Source organism: Pongo abelii, chromosome 15 (assembly GCF_028885655.2).
Source record: "Pongo abelii isolate AG06213 chromosome 15, NHGRI_mPonAbe1-v2.0_pri, whole genome shotgun sequence".
In the NCBI taxonomy this organism is placed as follows: Eukaryota; Metazoa; Chordata; class Mammalia; order Primates; family Hominidae; genus Pongo; species Pongo abelii.
The window spans coordinates 45,331,103-45,352,310 of record NC_072000.2 but is presented as its reverse complement, the minus strand read 5'-3'; the positions used below and the strand labels follow the sequence as shown (position 1 = coordinate 45,352,310).

Here is a 21,208-nt window from a genome sequence, read left to right as displayed (position 1 = left end):
ATCTTGGTTTTAAATTGCCCTTGAATCTGCTTCCTTTGTTTAATATAGACATTAGAGCTAATTATTTATTCCATGTTTTCAAAATGTGATGGTACAGACAACACTTAGAATTGAAAAAAAAAACTGCTTTCCCCAACATCATTGGGAAAATTTGGCCATCGATTACACATTTTCATTTGTCCATTTATTTTGATCCCAATAGAATAATAAGTGTGATAGTCATATACTCACATAGCTATTTAAACAATATTTTAATTTTCAATTTAAAAAAGAAATAGAACTATTAGATAGACATCAATGGGAAAAAAGTTACACAAATTAGTCTAAGCTACTATAAGATCAATTTTCCCAAATTGAAAACTAAATCAAGTTACTCATCTCTCCCCAATTCTTTGAACATGTCCTTAATAAGAGTGATACATGTACCACAAAACCAATGGTATACACAAGCCCATTCCAAGATACTTTACCTACTTTTTGTGTTTGTAACTTTATATAATTTTTTCTTTAAAAGATTTCCCAAATTATGTTACTTCAAAACCCTAAACAACCTGGATTGGTCCTGCCTATTAGAACCATATATTATTTGAGACGTTGCTTTTAAAATATCCCGGTTAGTTTAACAATAGTTAGTTACTGTAGATCTGTAGAAAAGTTTGCTTTTATTTTAATTATTTTTTAACAATTTCTGTATCAGTCTTTAAGGAAATTTACTGCCTTGATATGGTTTGATAGGATCCCTTTGGTCCTGTGTCTCAATAGAATAAACTAGAAACAGATTTGAAAGCTGACAATCTACTAAGGCCAAATATTACAGTCTAACATGTAAAATATAAAGACGTATTTTTTAAAAGAGCCATCATGCTATGCATAAAAATATTTGCAATTATTCTTTATGTACAATTGTAATTTTCTCACTTTCAATATATAATAATAATAATTGCTAGTGCTGTTTGAGCATTCCATTATTTGCCAGTCACTGTGTGAGGTGCTAGGAATACATTATTTCACTGACTCTTCACAACAGCTTTTGGGATGGTCATCAACATTAGCCCCATTTTACAGATAAGGAAACTGAGAAATATGCCAAGAAAATCAATGTTTATGTACTGTATATAACACACATAGTATATGCAGTGTGTATGTGTATATATATGTACATATATTGCAATATACATATATTGCCATATGCAGCATATGGAACCTGGTTATTTTAGAATTTACTAGTGGAAATTTCAAATAAAAAGCATACCACACGTTACCTATCTTACATTAGATTCTAAGATCACAGTAAGAAGTACCAAAAAGAAAATATAAATAAAATATTTTATATTCAACATAATCCAGGGAGGCTTTCAACCCATAATTACAAAATACCTTTGAAGAAAATATGTAAGTGAATGTGACATGCATTTTCACATACCCCCTGACAAATATATCTCTTTTACTAAAAATACAAACACTGAAGTCAAATACACTCATTTTAATTATTTTCTGCAAATAAATAATAATCAGAAAGTTATGAAATTATAATTGTAATGCCCCATGACCTATGCCCTGTACCTCATTATACCTGTAATAGTATGTCAAATTCCTGTAGAGTGATTTGATACATAAATGAGAATATTATTAAATAAAAGAAGGTGAATATCAAGGCCCAGAATAAAGTAATTGTGCAATATCGATTTAATTTACAAAAGAAATGAGTAGTAAATATGAATCACCAAAATATAATTAGAAGATAAAATGAAATCTTGGAGAAATTACAGAATATCACACTGAACTAAACCAAGCCCAAATACCACTTGGAGGAAAAAAAAAGCCAAATTTTCCCTTGGGTTTTAGGTGAATAGCATTACTCCTAGCACAAGAGGAAAACCTTTTCAGAGAAGCTTCTCTAATACAATGATAAGTCACTACGTTATAAATTAGGCAAATCAAAATTACTTATCATGCATATGTTAGGAAATATCATAGAAAATTTTACCTACTGAGAATTCAGCAAATATTTCCAAAGGTATAAGAAAAGAATATATTCTGCCTCAAAAATATATGAATCCATGGATTGAGGGGCATCATGCTTAGCTATGGTAGATATTTAACAAATATTTGTTGAAAATATTTTTTAAAAAGAGAGCCAGGCTTTTCTTCCAGAGAGGTATGGTGGCTGGCTATGGCTCAGTACCTAAGACAGGTGTCTCAGTTATCTATTCTGATTACATAATTTTGTGGCTTAAAGTAACAACCATTTTATTTGTTTATCATTTTGTGGGTCAGCAATTTGGGCTGGCCTCAGCTGGTTAGTTCTTCTGCTGGTCTCACCTGGGGTCAATCTTGTGACTATAATTATCTGGAGGTTTGAATATGTGTGAATGGTCTCAGGTGGCCTCATCCACATGTCTGGCCATTGGAGCTGGCTGTTAGCCAGGCCACCTGTCCTCAGCAGAGGAATCCATGTTTCTTCACATAATGGTAACATTTTTTGAAAAGAGCAAGAGTAGAAGCTACATAGTCTCTGGAGGATTAGGCTTGAAAATTATACCATATCACTTCTGCAATCTCTGTTGTTGAAAGCAAGTAAAAAGGCCAGCTCAGATTCAAAGAGAAGAGAAACACACATCTATTCTTGATGAGAAGCACTGCAATGAATTTGCGGCCATTTTGAATTCAAGAGGTAACAACGTAGCTTACAGAGAGGAAAACATCACAGGGCTTACTTTAGAAAAGATTTGTCCTGATAACAGTTATATCTAGAATTAAGCCCAGATTTTGACTGCCCATTATCTAGCCCCTCTGTCATGGAAATAACAACAGTGATTCAAGATGAGAAAATGAGTTTGTCAAGTGCCTTCTTTTCCACCCTCTGCCAAATGGAAGAGGTAACAGGAGTAGCACCTGAAGCGCTCATTAAGAGCATCAACAGCTGTCTACACAAGTAGCACAGCAAAAGAAGAGGTGAGTGGAAGGTAGAACATGATGAGACAAATGCCAGAGTGTTCATGATGGACAGATGATCTGTAGGTTTCACCCCATCATGATATTGCAGTACGTTCTGATTCTTTGCACTAGGAAACATGTTAACCTGAACATTTATTTATTACTTATAGCATACCAGTCCATTTAAATGACATGTCAGTCCCTCCTGCAGATGGGAACTGAAAATTAAAGAGGGCAAATCACCCAAAATCACACTGTCTATTTTATCAAAAAGTTTTAGTGTATATTTATATCCCAGACTCAGGATGCAAATACCTTCTCAATACAAACAACTACAGAATCTCCTAGTGGATAAAGTGTTTTTATAAACATACAGATATAAGACATGGCAGTTCATAGAGTACCTTAAGCACATGAGAAACTAAAAGTAGGATATATGATCAGAGGATGCTCATCATCCTTGAAGGAGATTAAAAACGCATTTTTTGTAATAATCAATGGAAAACAGCCATAAGCAGGAGAAAAGGGCAATCCCCTAGGTGTAGCCAACAGAGCATCCTCTTTAGAATCAAAAATGTTTGGATTTTAATTCTAGCCCTATCATCTTAGCTGTATAATCATGGACCAGCAAACTAACCACCCTGGGCCTCAGTATGTTCCTCTAAAAAACAGAGACAATTATGATAAAGCTGTAGGGTTAGTGCATAGAGTACAGAAAAGTAAAAATCTACAGTGCCAGGAAAAGACCACCTTCTCAGAATATGATGAAGATGATGCTGATGATCATCATCATCCATTATATATTATCCAAGTTATATTAGCATCTTTGAGTGCTGTCCTCATCAAGTACACGGAAAGCTCATGTGCTTGTCTCAGAGGATGAAGCCTTAGACTTTTATTCAGCCTCAGGTCCTTATTTTACCAACATACCTAGCAATCTTATTATTTTCTTAGTAAGTTCCTATCAGGAAGTTTAAAAAAGAAAGCAAGTACACTGACAACAATTAGCTATATAAGAGCAAAGAAAATCGAAGAAACACCTTACAGTTGAGACAGAAAGAATAAAAGAAGGGGCAAATTTATAAACTGCCTTAAACATATCTTGGATTGGTCTCAAGGGTCTTCTGCAATCACTAACATATATAATGAAGGAGTCATTAAGAAAATAACGTACTTAGATGTGGTGTGTTGATCTTGACAACTATTTGAATTCACATCAAATGCAAAACTTTTAATAATTTTTAAACAGGATGCCTAAAGACAATAACATTCAAGACTATGGATAATGTTGATAACCAAAAGACTCATTCTACCAGGATACTTAGTCAAGTAAGTTTACATGTCATTTTCTTCTGTATTCAAATTATCTTTCCTCTTTTTAGGAATCAGATAACCTCATATACAGGCTGAAAAACTGCTAGGAGCTTAATCATCAATTTTATTAAACAATGGAGGAGGTAACAAAACTTAATTTAGTAAATAATCTAGAGATCAATGGCATCTAGAGGAAAAGGTGTGAGAATGTCATCAAGACTGATTAAGAACTAGGGCTCCTCTCTGAAAGAATGTTTGTTTCTCACTCTAGACTGCAACTTTTCTACAGTGGCATCTATGCCATTTTGGCTTCTGTGACTTAAAGGAGAAATGGTTAGCAGAAAATCCAAGTATGCATTAAATGCCAAATAAATGTTTGTTAAAGGAATTAAAGAATGGGCTTGAATCATTCTTGTCTAGAACAGACAGCTCATGATGCAGTCAGCCAGTCACCTTAGAGTAAGGTGAAAATTTACTCTTCTTGTGTTGCTCCATTTCATTGTTGTTCATATTTATTATGAACAATAACATTAAAATATATGAGTGAATTTTCTCTCACTATTTATTGGGAAAGATTTAAGTAACTTCGTCATCATGAGTAAATCATATGATCTGAATGTTCAAAAAGTGTCAAGATTCATAATAGCAAATACGTTTAATCCTGTGATCAAACTTGGATTGACCAGTTGTTGCATCTTGAAGAGGTAAACTTAAAGTGTGTAATTTGATTGTTTGTAATTCAAAAGATAAATGCTTGAGGGGATGGATACCCCATTCACCATGATGTGCTTATTTCACATTGCATGCCTGTATCAAAACATCTCATGTACTCCAGAAATATATACACCTGCTATGTATCCACAAAAATGTTTAAAAATAATTTTTATTTTTTTAAAAAAGAGGTATATATGTTAAGAACCCCAATGCCTTGTCCAGGATCAGCAAGAAAGAAAACATTGATCAAATGGTAACATCTAAAATGAGTGCAGGCTGGAGAGTTAACAGCATTTTCTTGCTTTCTCTGCTCCAAAAGCAATGAAGTAATGGCCCTGCTTAACTCGACGGTAGTCTGACCACATGGGTTGTTGTCATGCTTCAGTGAAAATTTGGATAACAAATGAAAACATTCCAGAAAATGGTGATGATGAAGACTAATGATAGCTAACATTTACTGACCATTAAAGGTAAAAGGACTTGAAATCACGATATACAGAAAACTGTCCCAAACCAGTTTAGGGCCAAGATATGTTTAGTCATAAGCACAGCAATTGTGGTTTGGAAATTTCAAGGAACTCAGTGCAAACACTCGAAGTACTATCTCAGGAATTAGACTTGTGTGCCTCTTTCAACCATGCTAAAAATAATTAGAAGCAACAAGATGCCAGAGTTTTGGCTCAAGTTAAAGGAGAAAATTATAATACATCTATATAAAAGTCAAATAATATATTTTAGTTGGAGTGATTTGGGAATCACTAAAGTTACTCAAGCTTAGTCAAGATGACCACTTGGCAGAGATGCTTTAAAAAAATTTAAGATTGAATATATATGTCAGGAGAACTTACAAGTTGCCTAATGCCATGTCCATCAGAGATTAAAATGAATACAAATTTGAACATCTGTGAGTAAGTCATGCACTCCCCAGTGTATTAGAAATACAGCCTATGATTTCTTAAACTCAGCTAGATTCTCTGCTTTACATCTTCTGCCTGGTTCCTGAAGACACTGGACTATATTATGACCCCTGGTCTGATGAGCTTTTGAAGCCATATGATTATCACCTCCTTTATACTTTCCCTCTTTGTGCTCATGCTAGCTAATGATGAGATCATCATGGTGAGGGTGATAATGATAATAACAGTCAGGTGCCTAATGAACTATATCAATGAAACCTCCAGACCGCCTGATTGCATAAGTCATATTATTAGCCCTATTTCTTAGGTGAGGATTCTGATGCTTAGAGAAGTTCAAAGACTTGTTCAAGGTTATACAGGGCTGTGACCAAGGGAGGTAGAATTCCATAGTTCCTTTTTCTAACTACTGCACAATACCAACTTCTACAAAACACAGCCATGATTTCTTAATTTCTTCTCTCTCTCCTACTACGAAGCGTAGAACATCAAAATAGAACTAAGTTTCAGTTAATAAATTACTTTCAAGCTTATTAATTTGTTTATATTTTTCATGTTACTAAGAAAATAAGTTATTGAGGTCAGGACCCAATGTCCAGTTATACATTGTTTAAGTGCCTGATATTTGAACAGTCAATACATGGCAAATATCCTAACATAATTCCTAAAAATAACCTTAAACTTTTCATTTAAAGTTAGGCCTATTTTTATTGAGTGCAGGATTCCAAATTAAAATATTTGTAAATATTAATGATCTCAAGATATCTATCCATGTAAAATAAAGCATATGCACTACTCATGTAGTGTATAATGCTGCCATATAAATTATATGTATTTTAATGTTGCTGTACAAATGTCTAAATACTGATAAAAACAAGTGCAAATAAACCATTCAAAAACTTGACAAATCTTCACACCATAAAAAAATAATAAAAGGAGAGCTAATTAATAAGAAAAGTACCACATCCTATATTTCCAAAGGAGATAAGAGAAAGTTAGGTTTCATAGTACTGTAGTTGGTATGTCCCCACTAGTAAATCACATTAATACAAATATTCTATTACTCGGGAGGTAATACCACTAAAATCCATGGAAAACCTACTTGAAGATAGAGAATAAGGAGTAAAAATTAAGACTGGAACCAAGAAGTAAATTGAAGTTTGTCTTTCAAGGCTCTTGAGCACTTCCTCAAAAGAGCTGAACATGGTGGAGTGAAAACAGATCAAGAGAAACAGCATTGTTTAGGCTTCCATTCCTGATTAAATATACTATTTCTGATTGAGCATCTATTGAATGAATTAGTTTTTTTTGTTTTTTTCTAAGAATTCAGAAACTGCTCCCAGAATTTGTTAAAAGTATGCTGAAACCTTAATCATTTATTGTATTACTTCTTTTCTAGAGTCTTTTATTCTTGTAAAATCTAAAATAGATTCCATTTTCTATCAAAATTCTACAATCGTTTTCCACAAGGATTATAATGCCATTTTTGAAATATTTGTTTGGAAGATTTTTTAGAGCAATAAATTATATATATGTTCCCACAAAAAAAAAAAATGCAAGAACAGTGTGAGCTTTGAGTTTTGATAAATTTCTTTTGTAAAAAGATATATTTTCTTATTTTATTTTATTTTAAGTTCCGGGGTACATGTACAGGATGTGCAGGTTTGTTACATAGGTAAATATGTGCCATGGTTGGAATGTAAATTAGTTCAACCATTGTGGAAGACAGTGTGGTGATTCCTCAAAGACTTAGAACCGGAAATAATATTTGACCCAGAAATCTCATTACTGGGTATATGCCCAAAGGAAGACATATTTTCTAAGAAGAACAAAACTTGTCAGTTGACATTTTCCTGCCAATATGACCATGTAACTTAAACACTGTCTATGAAAACCAATTTCTGAGAAATATTACAAATGTAGTTTGTAGTTTAAACAATAAATCCTTTTCATGTGGTTTACTTGGAATAAGTAAAATGATAGACAGCAGAGTTATATAACCTTGTAATTCCATTGTAATTTTTATCACTTATTAACCAACTTCATAACTAGTATTAAATTATGTCACATAAAATGTTTATGTAAAATTAAATTATGTTTATTAAAAATCATTTTGTCAACACAGTATCTTTCACAACAATATGATGAAAAAGCTTAAAAGTAGCATTGGCTATCTTTGAATTAAATTCTTATATTTCTGTCTTCTGTTATATGAAACTGGAATTTCCATAATAACATACAATTTATGTTGGTATAGCATACTAAAATGGTTCACCTCTAACTGGAATAGCTTCAATAATTATGAACATAATACTTCTTAATTTCACCATGCACATACCATGTAATGAACAAATTATACAGCCTTAGGTTCTAAATAGTCCTCAATGATTGAAGGATGCCATGGGAATAAAAATGCAGGCTCTGCAACCAGAATAAGTCTCACTCTCAAGGCTTGTTGAACAAGACAGAGTATGCACATGTGTGTCATTGGAATGATTTAGCAAAATTATCTGCTAGTTATATATTCTAGGGGCTCTCACACCTATAAGGTCCAAATTTCCAGTTTTACTCTTCAATAATACATAGAACACAAAATTCATTATACTATATACAAAACCCTGAAGATAATGCCAATATGTTACATTTTTAAGTAAACAGAAAATAAAAATCACTCAAATAAGCTAATAGGTTAGCCAGTTAAGCCTTTAGGAAGTTTCAAGTAGCTTCCTTTTCCCAGCCTCAAAATTGGCAATAATACTTATTAGCAATCTTATTTATGACACATTTATTTTTAAATATATAATTTAGTAGATATTATGTAGTAGTTTCATGTAGAGGTAGGAATATTGTTAGATACGTGCAAGCATCTCATCCCAACCATATAACAACACAGCAATAGGTCAGCAGAAAGCAAGATCTCAATTTCACCAGCAAGAAAACTCAGCAAAACTACTAAGCCAAAAGTGCTTCAAACAGCAAGAAGATCCAGATCACTGATATAAATGGACAAAGGAAAATGACAGTCATTTATGAAAAGATGAAAGAGTGATAAAACATGATATAACATATGAAGATCATTTAAACACCAATGCCATAACTAGATACTGCTTTAACACCCAAAATCCATTTAATGACAGAGGAGACAAAAATAATTGAAGAGGGAATAGGTGGGGGTATTCTCCCACAGGTAACTACAGCTCTTGCTATCCCCTCTTAAGAAAAAGGAAAGAAATCACTTCTGGCTGCTGTCAGTCAGAACTAAACCTTTATGAACTTCTCCCAAAACACGAGCACAGGAATCTCATATTTCAAAAACAAGGTGTGTGTGCTCATACACATTAGATCTATGAGGGAAGGAGAGAGGTATGTGAAAGAACAGAAGGCTGGTGTTCAAGGTCATTCTCCTCTTGAAAAGAGAAAGGAAAAAAATGACTAAAAGAAATTATCCAAGGTACAGGAATCAAGTGACAACTTCTTTTCACTTATCTGCTTATGCTTGTTCTTATAGATATCTTATTGTTCTGTCCCTATTAATAGTGACTAAAAGAGAGCTTACAAAGAAGGAGGCTTTTGGCTGGGAAATTTCCTATCAATACCTGAAGTGTTAACTCATCAATGAGCCAGGCTAGTGAGCCAGGCCAGCTCTATCTAAAGACAATTCTTAACAAGGACAGTGGACTCAGATTTTCAAAGTAACTTGTACCCTCTCCATTTTTCCAGAAAAGGGAGAAGAAAAAGGTGGCAGAAATATATCCCCCCCGTTAGGAACTTCTATGCATGTAACTTCGTGTTAGTAGCTCTATTTAGTTATGACCTTTAACCTAACTCCAATCTGCACCAATGAGTGACATTTTCAAGCATGCATCACACCATCATCTATGTTCAGGTTTCTGAGCATTCAGCATCCATTTTAACACATTTGCTTTGCCTTCCCTGAGGCTGAGGGTGGAAGAACAAAGCTTAACCTGCAAAAATCGAGTCCTTAGTGGGAAAAGGCCAGAAGAAAGTGAAATAGGTGGGAGGTGATGAAAACACCTTATTTTCCAAGTACCTATATTCACCAGCATTTCTTTTTTCTTGTGCACTCTCTAGATAGATATGACTTACTTGCTAACAAATATTGTACGTATGATATGAATACTGTTGTAATAGTATTCTGGGGGTAATTTGGGAGGACAAAGTGGTGTCCTTGTCAGACGTTTAGAATACACAAATCAGATTTCTAAGATTTTCTGAGTGCTAAGAGGATTAGAAGTAAATTCATTAAAAGACAAAAAAAAAGAAAGAAGATAAAAGAAAAAATCCTTTTTAAATTTATTCCCAATTATCTGTTATCCTTCATTTATTTCATTATTTAATCCAGGCAATACACTTTTTTTTTTTTTTTTACCCTCCCTGGGACCTCAGAGGGGGAAGTTCTGTTAAAGTCGAGATATCTTCTGTATCATTCCTTGGTTATCCCTGGAGCTAGAAGTTACAAAGCAAATCTATCTGAAGAGTGGAAGTCATGTTCTCCTCTTTCACATTTATTGGGTACCAGGTGGGGGAGGGAGGTTAGTTGAATTTACAAAGGTGTTTCAACTAGAAACACTACGGGTATAAATGACATGATCAAACCGAGGAGAGCAAGAAAGGAGGGAAGAAAGAGGAACAAATGGAAATCTAGGAAATACACACTTAGCTTCAGGTTTTTAATCCTGATAAATCATGCAGTATTTGAATATCAAGACATTTTTGTAGCCAGCTTTCCTTCCATATTCTTGAATATTCATTGTGGCGGGGAGGGGGAGGGAGAGAGAGAGAAAGGTTTTGCAGGCAAAGACAGGACACCACCGCCCTCCACGCTCCTCTGTGGCTCTGGGCATCTCCCTCCTCTCGCATCCAGGCGGCCCCTCGGCCACGATCCGCTTGCTGTCTGCCAGGGGGTCCGCCGAGCTCTTCCGCCCCGCCCGGAGAAAGCGTCAAAGCCGGCCTGCCAGCTGCAGTGGCAGAGCCCAGCCCCCAAAGCCCGCTGCATATATGGCCTTGTAGCACCACCAGCCTGCGAGGGCTGCAGCAGCAGCCGAGCCCAGATTCGAAGAGGAGTTGGGGACGTCAGTGCGCAGAGACAAGCAGAGCAGCTATCGGCCAGCTAGAAGTCTGCAAATGCCATCATATGGATATCTATAGAAACGCAGCGAGTGGGGGAAAATCAGGCAGCGCCCCTACACTTCCTAAACTGCGTTAGCAAAGAGAACCCCCCGCCCCCCAGCAGCCCCAGTCACTGCCTCCTGAAGCAGGGCACCCTGAGCTTGGCTGGGCCAAATCCTCCGCTGAATGTAGCCAGCAAGCAGCTCCCAAAGGCGGGAGACAAACGAACACTCCTTAGTTGAATTATTCAGACCGTCTTCACTATGGAATAAAACATTGATGAGACTACTTTGGAAGTGCTTTATCTTGTTAATTCTAATGTATTCGAGAAGGGAGTGAAATTTTCCGTTGGGGGCGGGCGCTGAGATGAGACGAAAGGGAATTCAGGGAAAAAAAGGCGCCAGGGTAAAGGGCTTTGGAAGTTAACTAAATTTGTTCTGCTTCAGCCGGCCATGGGAATCTCATTTTAACACACCGGACCCAATATGTTAATTAGGCAGTCTCAAATCCAACCTGCTCCTTGTAAATCAAGGCACCGGGAAAAAAAAATTCAAAATATCTATTATACAGGGACAAAACAAACAAACAAACAAACGCGCACAGGAGTCCCTCTCCGTGACGGAAACAATACAGCTGGAGAGAATGTTGGGTGGTGGCTATCGTTTTAGCCTGGTTCTGCTGGATATAAAAATGACTTCTTTCATGGATTTATTCTGCTACATAAAAGCACGCCCTGGCAGTTAAACACCATATCTCAAGACACACAGCCGTGACAATATATTCCCTTTCATGCATACCAAGTTCCAAGAAAACTCCATTTCGAGTCAAAGTCTCCAGATGCGTAATTTACAACTACTAAAAAGATCTGGCAAGCTCCTCCACAACAAGGAAACGAAAACAACCTGGCACCAGAGGTAGAAAAGGGTAAAAAAGATCTTCGGTTTAAATGATGGGTGGAAACCAAACACCCACTCACACTCCACAATCTGGAAAGGGTTGGGTACCAAATGGTCCGTGGCAACCACAGCCTGAAGGAAACACAGAATTTTGATCTCTGGCATCTTCAGACAGGTTCCACACGCCTAGCTCTCAAAAAATATCGTCAGGGTGGAGCACATCCATATTCTCAAAGCTTTCACTACTAGATGAAGTGCTTAGGTATAGATTTATATTTCACCTACTAGAAATTGTATTACAAAATCACAGAGCAGGCGCCCTTGGATACCCAATCCTTCCCAATGATTTTCAAAACATTAATAAGTAAAGTAGCCTGCAATGCAGATAAGACACTAGAAACAAGATCAAAAGGAAATTGGGTGAGGCGAGTAATCGGTGGTTTGTTACCTGGTGCCTCTAGGGGAAAAGACGGTCGTAGGAAGACTTTCTGCCTGCAGGTACAATCCCGGCAAGGTGGCTCCAGGTGGCTTTCACAGTCGTACGCGGGTCTCGCTCGTCACTTCGCTGCCCTTTGCCATAGCTCAGCACCCGCATCGTAGGGAATCGGAAAGGCGGCTCCTGCCACTGCCGCCGCTGCCCGCAGGTCGCGCTGGGTGGGGGATCCTCTGCAATCGCCCCATGAAACCCGCGGCTCCGCGCCCGGGGAGCGGGCAGAGGCAGGGCGGCCGCGCACGCACACACAGACACACGCTCACACTCACACACACTCGCACCCAGGCGCGCGCGCACTTGCACTCACACTTGCACACGCACACCCAGCACTGCACGGGGAGGAAGCAGCATGGAGGGAACCGGTCCTTCTCACGATTGGCTTCGAAGCCCACCGGACCGCGGGCAGCAAAGAGAGCGTTCTCGCATAGCCCTTTAATCACGTTTCCTTCAAGTTCTCCTCCAACCCGAATCCACGTAATTCAAGAGCTGGTGACATTTTGGTGGGGAGGAGGGAGCCGAAAAAGGGCTGAGGAAGAGTCGGGGATTTTGTTAAGCAGTTTAATAAGCAATCCTCATTACCTTATTTGTTTTGTTTTGTTTTGTATAGCAAACCAGTTCGAAGGGCTGAACTTTTGGCTTCAAATGCTGTGGACCAAAACGTAAATATCCTTCTGGCCAAGAGAAGAAGGTGTAGATACACGGAAACAAGAGGGCTGCAAGACACTCTCTTGACCTTGTGATGTACCTGGAAGCAGGTTAATATTGGCGCTTTCCAAGCTTCTGGATAAAGCGATCCACACACCTGGGTCCGCAGCCCAGCAGCCGCTCCAAATCCAGCCAGGAAAATGGGTCTGGGCGTCCTCAGAGCTCTGCAAGAACCCGGGCATGAAGGGGCATCGCCGAGTTAACACATTTGCTTCTGGGCAGTTGGATAAAAGACAGTCAAATGCATCAGATAAGCGCGCGCGTACACACACGCGCGCACACACACACGCAGCTAGCTGGAAAGCGGCTTACAAAACACTAGAGACATGCCAAGATGACTTGAAAAGGTAGCCAACATCCAGGATCTTTCCGGAAAACAGAAGGGCCAGCAGGGAGGTTATCAAAGTCTTCTCAAGTCTTTCAATTCTTCCTCTCTCCTGTGAGTGTGTGTGTGTATGTGTCTAGAAGGTTTCGTTGGTCTGCCCCACCCCCGTCCAGTTGCGCTTTTTTTTCTGATATAACCGACCGTGCAAAATGGATTATAAGGGTGGGCTGTGCTCACAGCCCAGAGCCCCCAAAGTCAAGAATCCTAAGGGAGCAGCCAGCTGCTAAATCATTCACATCCTCAAGGGAAGAAGGAAAAACACGCTCAAACACACGCAAACACGCGCACACACATACATAGTCCTCCGTTCGGGCAGCTCTGCACACGCTCACCGCCTCCCTGCGCGCCGCTGCACACAGCGCCCCGCCCGCTGGCCACCGCGCTGGGGCGAGTCCGCAGTTCAGGCGCGAGGCAAACAGCCGAGGTACGGGGCTGCGGCCGCGGCCGGGGCGAACCCGGGAGCTGGGCTTCCCAAAGCGGCGCGTGAGGGCAACGGCGGCCTCCTGGCCGCGTGGAACTTAGCCCTGCGCTGCAGCATGAAGGCGGCGGCGGCGGCGGCGGCGGGCGCGCGGCCGTGAGCTCAGCCCGCGCCGCAGTGACGGGAGCGGCCGTGTTGGCCAGACCCCGAGAGTCCGTAAGACCCCGGCCGGGGCCGCTCAGCTGCTGTCAGCCCTCGGGCCTCCCAGCCAAACTGGTTCTGAACCGATTTATCAGGGGGGTGCGGAGAGAGCCGGCGAAGCGCCAGGAAATCCCTAGGCTGAGGAGGCGCGGGGGCGTTGCAGGAAGGGGGAAGGGAAAAGGCAGAAAACCTGGAGAATGAAGGCGAACTTCCAGGGGCGTCCCCAGCCTCCTGCAAAAGGGCAATTTGCTGATCGCCCACTTCCTCGCAGTTACAGGATAGAATCATCACTGAGTCAAGCTTCGGCTGCTTAGGGCGGTGGGAAAAGTCATTAGCTATAATAACCCACCGGAAATTTTGAGGAGAGCTACTGACTTGGGGTTTCAGTCATCTGAGACTGGCTTCCGCTGTCCCCTTAGTTGTGGGTAGTGATTTGCTTACTAATCAGATGGGAGCGGATTCTGAAAAGAACATTTATATTTGGGAATCAACTCAGCTCAGCCTCAGACATTACAAATACTGCAGTTGGTCACATTTTACTATGTCAAGGGCAGAAAGGGAGCCCAACAGTCTTCATAAGCCAGACCTAGTCTCTAAGGTCACCGGCACAGACGCAGGGTCTAAAGCAGGAAAAAGGTGCGACTGGAAAGGAGGTTAGACAGGGCCCTGCGGGAATGGATCTGCCCGGAGCCCTCGCCTGGTTTTGCTTGAGACTCCGACAAGACTCCCAATGCTTCTCTCCCCGACCCTATACCCACTCCCTCCATCCTGGAAAAGCCAGTAAGCAAAGTTAACTCTTTCTTTTAGGAAACCCTGAGTGAAATCTTGCTCTTCCTTTCTGCTAGAGTCCTGAAACCCTTTCGCTTCTCATTGTGGGTTCACCAGCACGTGGTCTTCGGACACTGCGCGCACCTTCGCTCTCAGCTCTGATCCTAGCTGGCGCAGACACCAGTCTGTACCCAAAGGAAGAGTAGGAAGTTGCAAAGGGAAGCTGGCTAACAAGGGCTTCTTCTGTCCTACTTGGCAAAGGCTCATATGGGTGGCCTCCGTGGATATGGAGCTCTTTCATTTTGTTCCAAAAAGAGCTCTGCCAGGCTTTACCATTGCCCTGGAGGTGCACAGGCGCGCTTATACTCGAGCACAACCATGGGCTCACCCCAAGCGCGCACACCTGCACCCACGCGTAAGGAAGAACCACACAGCTATCTCTGTCGGGGAAGGACACGAGGAGTGAAGTGCTTTAGGTGGAAACTGCTCACATCTCCTTTCTTTCCTCTGCTCCCCCTCTCTGCCCCTGGTACTCCGGATCCAACGCTTGGCTTAGGAATCCACTCAAGCCACGTCTGGCTGCTTTGTTCCAGAGGAGCGCAGCTCCGAGACTGCACTTCAGCCGTGCAGCCTCCCTCCAGGTCGGCGAGCGGCGCCAGATCCGGGACTTCATGGTCTCCGCGGGAGCTTAGAAGGCTCAGGATCTGAGTTGGAGAGCTGGAAGGCCAAACTCGGAGCAGCTGAGGGACTGCGCAGGAAGACCACAGAAATAAACCAAAGGGACATCGCGGACAGATGTACCAGAGGACACCACTGAAGTCCAGGAGAATCTCCACCAAAGCCATCAGCGTTTTCCTTGTAGCTTTCTGTCCCTCGAAGTGGAAAATTGAGGTTTCTGAGAAGTCCACGGAGAGAACCTGCAGCAAACTGAAGCCACAGACTCCGAAGGCATAGGGAGAAAAAATGCTTCCATCCCCCTTTCACTTTAAACTTGATCGCTTCTGGGACTTCACTGGAGGGCGGTGGAGTTGCACCAACCTGGAGTACAGGCAGATCCCAGCGAGCACTTCCAAGTACTTTAGGACGTGGGGGTGACTCCTTTTTCTTCAGGATTGTCCCACTTGCCACCCTTTCCAGCTGAGCTGATAGGAACCAATGAAAGTCCAGGCGATAAGGATTTTCCGTTACCTCAGGGATCAAAGTATAAAATGTTGAATGAGAAACACGAAGACCTTGCATGGCTGGGCTGAATAACTTTTTGTTTTCTTTTTTATGGTGTCCAGACTGAGGTAGGGAGGGGACACACTGACCTAGCTGTAAGAAGTCAAGGGTTGGGACAAAACAAAGTTCAAATATATACTGGAATTTGTGTGTGTTTGTGTTTTAGAAACTCTGTGTGTGTGTGTGTGTGTGTGTGTGTGTTTTCAGCTTGAGAAAGATGAAATCAACGTTTCCTTAATGCTGGGAGTAATAATGCTTAATGCTTAATTTTTCATTGTTCTTTCATGTTTCAAGCCCTACCAGGCCCAGGAAAACACTTCTTTCCGTTTCCTGTAGCCTTCCTGTGTATAATGCATTATATTTGAAAGTGCTTTCCTCTACTTTCCTCATTTTATCTCAATAATCTCTGCTAAAACCAGATAACTTTCACTCTCCTGGTTCAGCATTTGCTCTTTTCCCCTTTACAAAGGCTGATTAGAATTTGCAAAGAGAGAGGAAGAAGAAAGCTTCTATTTTGTTTCATGATTGTTGCTAGAAAACGGCAAGACCTCGGGAGAGAGACCAGCATATTATTTCCCAATGGATGTCAGAGCTAGCAAAGTTTTTTTTTTTTTTTCTTTAAATTTTATTCCCTAGCAGGTCAAAAACTAGGATGTTTGCAAGAACAATTTCTAGTTTGCTCATAAAACTATTGTTATTAGCCACTCTAAGGTTGGCATACTTTTAAAAGTTCAAACAAGTTCCTTCTAGAATAGGGTTCCTTTAAACATTAACATTTAAAAAGAAGTAATTTTTTTCATAAATAATTTAGATTTAACTCTTTACCTCTGTAGTATATCTGCCTTACTTTGTTAATGTGTCCCCTGATTTACTGCATATGTCAAATCACTTTTAAAATAATGTCAATTTTCTTGTTCTCCCAAGGCCATTTTTCTGAGGACCAATGGTGATAAGTGTTGGTCTGCCTATTTTCCCAGAATAATCCAAGATTTGGGGAAAGAAAGAGTATTTTGCTAATTTCAGGTAATTAATGGAGATGTGAATGTTTTTCAGTTAAAGTGAAGAATATCAAAAGATTACCTGAGTTTCTGTTTATATTGTTATTTAATATTTGAGTTCCTCTTTAAGGTAGTAAAAAAGTTATGATTTAGTTTTTTTTAATGGCGTTAACAATTAGTTTGCACATCTTATGCATTTTATTTACATGGATTAAAGTATGTGGTAAGTTATCACTTTAATTCATTAATTTGTTTTATATGTAACTGAAGAAGCTTATTGTAAATTGGAAATACCTTACCTTCAAATTTCCTGGGTGAGAAATCACTATTGAGTTATTTCTACTTTGATTATTTTTACTAATATAATGTAATATAATATAAGTTATCTGACAGTTCAAGACTGGAAATTGGTAAGAAGAAACAAGGAAATACAAGTTTCTGAAATGAAGGGATATCATTGAAAACAAATCTGAGTTAAACAGAATAAATGAAATCCAAACACTGAAGTTTTTTTTAATCTACATAGTTTTGAAATATAAAAAGAAATGTGCTTATATTAGGAGCATGTTTCCAATGTTGCAACTGACCTTGAAGTCCTAGAATACAGTGTATTTTAGCAACTAGATCTCACCAAAATGTATATTTCAACTGACTTCAAAACAGAGTTGAAGACCCCAGCATATTTCTGGCATATGTAGGTAAACAGATTTCTCATTGGAACAAAAAGAACCAAATGTATTTAGTGTTTAATCTTCTTTTGAGTTACAGAAATATTTTTTCTTATTTTATTGTTTCTTGATTTTTTAAACTTGATTTATATAAAACACATTTCCTTTCCTTTCTTTCTGTATCTCTGTTGTATATTTTAACCTTTATAGATCATAATAGTGAACTAAAAGATCAAGGTCTACTTGATGAAAACTGGAACTAGCCCTGGGAACCCAATAAATTACTGAACAGAAGTAGACATTTATTTTACCAAGAAAAATGGTTTTTGAACCTAATTTTTTGAAACACAAATACAATGTCTTTCAGAGATTATATCCTCAGCAGAGACTTTTTGAGAGATCTCAGAGGAAAGGAATTACTTCGGAGATAAGCATTGCTGTAGAGAAAGGACATTTCTTAATACTGAAAGTTAGAAGTAAATTTTATCTTTCATCTCCATTCATATTTTTTTCTTGCTTATTTGCTGATACCTTGATGTTAACTCCTCATATTTGTCTGGTGCTCCTATTTAGTTACCCAAGGGCCCCAAAATGCATCATTCTCTCGAGGACTATCTGACCCAAAGAGGAATTCTATGCTATTACAATTTCTACTTCTCATCAAAACTCCATTGAGTCATAGTAGATAGATCTAATTGACCTTTAAAAAAATAAGTTATATCAGACTAATTTAAGCTAAAGTATGAATGACTAGCAGCCTACATCAGGAATATGAAGCCAACTTAATTTATAAAAAGTAGACTTTCTGGCAAAGTGTGTTAATACATATGGGAAGCAGGGGCACCTCAATCATTCTTAGCCTTGTATACCAAATTGAATAAGCATGGTACTATATTTTATATTTTCCTTTTTTGTATCTTTGATAATGCTGTTGAAAAATTATTCACACCTAGCTTTAGCCTTTGAAAGAAATATTTTTTTAAATTTACGTGTGTGTATAGATAGCATTTCAAAAAGATTTCCACTAGATAGTGAAACTGTTCTCTAAAATGAATCTAGTCGTAAAGCAATTATCTTAAAAATAAAACATCAGAGTAATTGTTGTTATGACTTGATTTAGGAGTTCAGGTAGGCACACCAAATCATATTAGGTAGAAGTAATAAGCTGTTTGAATGTCTATGAAATTCATTTCTTCAACATACTTACGTTAAAAGCCTGATTAAGAATTATTGTTATGCCGGACCCCTGTTAACTCCAATAGGGATGACATCTGACATCGTGTCTGAGAGGCAGAAGGAGAGACCCAGAGCCAATGAATCAGACACAGCATTTATTGAGGAGTTATATACAGTTCGGGCCAGGAGGAGTTATATACAGTGGGCTGGACAGGAAAACTGCTACTGTTTATAAAAAGCATACAGGATATGTAGCATCTTCATTCAGGAATCTCTAGCTAGCAACCTCCATTTTACCCGAAACAAACGTCCTCAGTCCCCTTTATGGCCTGAGTTCCAAGGTATGGGCGAGGGGTTCAGAAGTCCTCCATAGTTAAGGAGTGAATCTCCAGCTTGGCCAGTCCTGAATTTCTTAGGTCAGAACTCCAAACAAACCTTCTTCTTATACCATAGGAACCTTCTCAGGGTATGCTTGAGTTATTGCTATCAAGTGCATCTGCCCTATAATTACATAACAAAGATTTGGCTTCTTAGCTTTAGTTTTACAGGTTTTTTTTTTAACTTCTATTTTTTCTTTTATTATTTATTTATTAATTTATTTATTTTTTGAAATGGAGCTTTCACTCTGTCACCCAGGCTGGAGTGCAGTGGCACGATCTCGGCTCACTGCAACCTCCGCTTCCCAGGGTCAAGCGATTCTCCTGCCTCAGCCTCCTGAGTAGCTGGGATTACAGGCATCTACGACCACGCCCAGCTAACTTTTTGTATTTTTAGTAGAGACTGGGTTTCACCATGTTCGCCAGGCTGGTCTCGAATTCCTGACCTCAGGTGATCCACCCGCCTTGGCCTCCCAAAGTGCTGGGATTACAGGTGGCGCCACCGCGCCCAGCTTTTAACTTTTATTTTAAGTTCAGGAGTATATGTGCAGGTTTGTTACACAGGTAAACTTGTGTCATGGGGGTTCATTGTACAGATTATTTCATAACTCAAGCATTAAGCCGAGTACCCATTAGTTATTTTTCCTAATCCTCTTCCTCCTCCCACCTTCCACCCTCCCAAAGGCTCCAGTGTATGTTGTTCCCCTCTGTGTCCATGTGTTCTTATCATTTAACTCCCACTTATAAGTGAGAACATGTGGTATTTGGTTTCCTGTTCCTGTATTGCTTTGCTATGGATAATGGCTTCCAGCGCCAAATTAGAAAACTGAATCTGTCTTCAAGGTTGAGGCAGATTCAACTTCTTAATTACTCATCTTGAAACTCTGTCCTTGAATTTCAGGCAGGTGGCCACAAGTCGGCAGTAATGTGACACTCTCACGTGGTTGTAACCACATGGTTGGACTTTCTTACAAGCCCCCATAGATTTAGAAGGAAGAATTAATTTTAATTTATTTTATTAAAGATCCTTTTTATTAAAAAATGATGTGTGATAAGTTTTATTTACATGAAATCAGATAATTTCTTTTGGAACAGTCATTTTTTTAAAAATTTCTAAAACATGATTAGGTAATTTGCCTTTTAATCTCTTTACTGGTTCTTTTTCTTTTCCCCTTTAAATCACAGCTGTTTAGAGAGAAGACTGAGTTACTGTTCTTTCGCAATAACTCCTGTAACTGAATGCAATCTTTTGGCTAGCTTGGTGTTAAAGTTCTTTCGGATTTGTATCTCAGCTCTTAGTGGCTGTGACTTCTGTAATGAAAGGGAATCCTTTCTGTGACTGGTTAGCATCAAACTTCTTTCTCCACACAGGGTCCTTTATTTCTCTGCTTGCAGTTTTGTTCATTCCATGTAAATTCTTTGAACGCCTTTGTCAGGCCTCTGAGCCCAAGCCAAGCCATCGCATCCCCTGTGACTTGCACGGATACGCCCAGATGGCCTGAAGTAACTGAAGAATCACAAAAGAAGTGAATATGCCCTGCCCCGCCTTAACTGATGACATTCCACCACAAAAGAAGTGTAAATGACCGGTCCTTGCCTTAACTGATGATATTCCACCACAAAAGATGTGAAAATGGCTGGTCCTTGCCTTACCTTGTGAAAGTCCTTTTTCTGGCTCATCCTGGCTCAAAAAGCTCCCCCACTGAGCACCTTGCGACCCCCACTCTTGCCCACCAGAGAACAAACCCCCTTTGACTGTAATTTTCCTTTACCTACCCAAATCTTATAAAACGGCCCCACCCCTATCTCCCTTCGCTGACTCTCTTTTCGGACTCAGCCCGCCTGCACCCAGGTGATTAAAAGCTTTTATTGCTCACACAAAGCCTGTTTGGT

At 39.4% G+C, this 21,208-nt stretch overlaps 1 protein-coding gene across 2 annotated transcripts in view; it reads right to left on the bottom strand.

The window, feature by feature from the left end:
- LRFN5 (leucine rich repeat and fibronectin type III domain containing 5) overlaps positions 1-17,589 on the bottom strand; it is a 316,314-nt gene extending 298,725 nt beyond the window's left edge. For both annotated transcript variants that reach the window (XM_002824703.4, XM_054530061.2), the window contains exon 1: positions 12,354-17,589. The gene's annotated coding sequence lies outside the window, so the exon portion shown is untranslated. The remainder of the gene's footprint in view (positions 1-12,353) is intronic.
- Between the last annotated feature and the right edge of the window lie 3,619 nt (positions 17,590-21,208).